Source organism: Urtica dioica, chromosome 9, assembly GCF_054948205.1.
Source record: "Urtica dioica subsp. dioica isolate 48M chromosome 9, U.dioica_male_clone48M_v1_H2, whole genome shotgun sequence".
Taxonomy (NCBI): Eukaryota; Viridiplantae; Streptophyta; class Magnoliopsida; order Rosales; family Urticaceae; genus Urtica; species Urtica dioica.
The window spans coordinates 10663506-10666392 of record NC_142764.1 but is presented as its reverse complement, the minus strand read 5'-3'; the positions used below and the strand labels follow the sequence as shown (position 1 = coordinate 10666392).

Below are 2887 nucleotides of genomic sequence, written 5' to 3'. Positions count from 1 at the left end.
ATGAAACAATGTGACTTGTTAGTTCCTCGTCAATACATTGTTTCTAACTTACTCACAAGCGACAACGGAGTTGAGGAAATAACAGCTAGAAGGGTAAAATGGTAATTTAGTAAATCCCGACTAGCTGATGACATTCATGAAGGGTAAACATAGATAATATTCAGTGGATCCGCTCATTATAATTAGGTTGAATTCTTGAGTAGAAAATAAATTCATTTGAACCGAGAGATTTTCAGTGTCAACTCTTTAGTGGAGTCAGTTGGCATTAAGCTAAACTTGGAAAAAGTTTGTGAACTTTTGAGTCCAAGTGTTTAGCTCAAGCTTTGTTCATTTGGGTCCATGAGGTCACTGTCACGAATCACATCGAGTAGGAATAGTTAAACTGGAAGCTAAGTCAAAACAAGAACGAAAATAGTCAAAATGGTATTTTTGTCTTTTGAGACATAGGATGAAATGAAGGTCAATAAATTTTTTGACAAGGTCATTTTATGACATGTTTCACTCGGCCAATATTAGTCTTATTGGGCATTGTGGATTAATTTCATTCTATAAGAATTTTATTGAAAATTCTTAATGGGCCTTTCTCATGTTGTCATGAACAAAAGAAGAAGCTTCTAGAAGCTCCTTCTAGATGAGAAATGGGCGCCCAAATACCCAAGAGAAAGAGAGTTCCTTTTGTGCATTAATGTATGAAGATACTTGCCAAAAGAAAAAGAGGAAACAAATTTCCCATACTTGTATAGGAAATTTCGGCCAACCTAGAGAAGGAACAAATTAGGAAACTAATCCCTTAAGGGAATGAGATGTTGGGCGCATATGGAGAAAAAGGGCAATAAGAGATTGCTCATGAATGCTTGGAAAAAAGAGGAAACTCCCATTTCTAAGGCTAACCCTTCTCCTATAAATAGGGCCCTCATTCTCATTGTTTTCTCATTCCACACAAGTTAGAGATTGAGAGACTCTCTCTCTAGACATTGTGGCCGAACTCCTCTCTCTCTCTAGTTTATTTTCGATTTTGTTTTGGCACCTAGGTCCTCATTTGACCTAGAGTTTAGCTCTGCGACTTCAAGACTCGTTCTTAAGTCGTAGTGTTTAAAAGTGCCCACTCACTAATTCATTTTCTCTCGAGTGATTTAGTGATAGAAACTTTCGTGGTTGCTCGAGGTGCCGAGGAAAGAAAGAGGGACGTGCTGCGAGGGGAGACGAGCGTTGCAACTTTCTAAGAGCTTCTCAAAGATCAAGCTTCAAGAAAGGTTAGTAACTTCTTAGCTCATAATAGTTTTTAATTACGTGTACTTGCTCTTTTGTCTAGGTTAGTAAAAACTGGTTTTACTTGTAAAAGATTTTTTTTTAAATTCCGCCGCTTACCGAAGCGTTAATTATTTTCTTAAACCCTAGATCGATTCCAACATAAAAGGGATTGAGTCTAAGTGTGCAACCAACCACTTAATCCAGAAGGTCAACTTTGAAAAAACAATCCCCCAAGATGAGGCCTTGTCTTCATCGTATCACTCTCGGACGTAGCTCATTGAGCAATGATCGAAGCAAAAACACCATAGAGTACTCCCATTGAAGAGATGGCCACAAGAGTGACTCTTAGTCGCACGTTTAATTGCTTCTTTCATTAGTGTTGGAGATCGTGGGTTACAAACAACAAGTATAACCATCCCACTTAGTTTTTAGAGTTGGCACATCGTTTCTTATAAGTTTGGAAACAAATTTCCTAGTTATAGAGCGATAGAGTGGAGTTCTAGAAAGGAATCCTAGATCTTCATGTTCAAGGAAGAACAGTGTTAGTGCATAAAGGCACAAGGTACATACTCAGACATTTTCCTATTTTCTATTCGGGAAAGTGCATGAGGGAAGTGTGAACTTCAACTCACTCGAACACTTGAAAGTTTAAGATTACACATCTTTTATCTTTCGCCTTTTACTAAAGAATACCGTGTGCTTGTCATAATTAGTGGCATACTCTTATTTTTTGCGGTGCTTCTTCTAAGAGGAAGCTCCTACAATTATGAGTATCAAATTTGTAAATAATTAATCCATCATCCAAATTTGAAGATTTGTTAAATAATTAATTTTTTGTAAATTTTAAATAAATAGTCATTATGGTGATGTGATATTGTATAGACGTTTTTTTTTTTGCATTTCATTTATATTCTTAAAGCCTGATGGTTTATTTATAATCATTAACGATTATTTACACTAATTAACGTTTTTTTCTTTGTTAATAAAATTGGCTATTTACCTAAAATTTATAAAATATAGATTATATGGCAAAACTTGAGTTTTCATGTGATTATCTATCTAGAGAGCCCTTTGAATTTATGATACCGTGAAATAGATGGTCATAGTGGAAAATATGAAGCACATTACTCGGAATTATTTTTAACATTTATACAAACTAAACAAGTAAATAAGATGATTCATTGAAATTTGATTATATGACCTCAAAGGCTCAAACCAAACAAAATAGGAATAAATTGTAAATTTTTGTTGTCTTGTTAACAAAATTCAGAAATATCAAGCACTTGTAGTAGAGGAGGATAACAAGCAAATCATGAATGATATTGCTATGTCGAAGCACTCCAGTTTGGAATTTGGAACCCCTATGATCTGATTATGTGTACCGCTGAATATTTTGAGTCTTTTGAGTATAGCTGGTCTAGACGTGAGGCTAATAAGGTTGTCCATAGGCTATGTAAGGGAAACTCTCATAACTTTGTAAATGGTTTTTTCTCACTTAGGGAAGTCTCGTCCATTACGAGACATGATAATGAAAAAACTCGGTTAGCAATGAACTCATGTGACACTTTTTTCTTCACGTCGCACTGCATTAGTGGGCGTGGAGGTTTTAATGAGGCCCACAAATCTCAAAAAAATA

General features: G+C 35.5%; 1 non-coding gene across 1 annotated transcript; it reads left to right on the top strand.

Moving 5' to 3' along the window:
- Positions 1-1885: 1885 nt before the first annotated feature.
- Positions 1886-2006, top strand: LOC149384892 (U5 spliceosomal RNA). The gene has a single exon (XR_016301522.1). It is a non-coding gene; the product is annotated as a U5 spliceosomal RNA (small nuclear RNA).
- Positions 2007-2887: the final 881 nt, after the last annotated feature.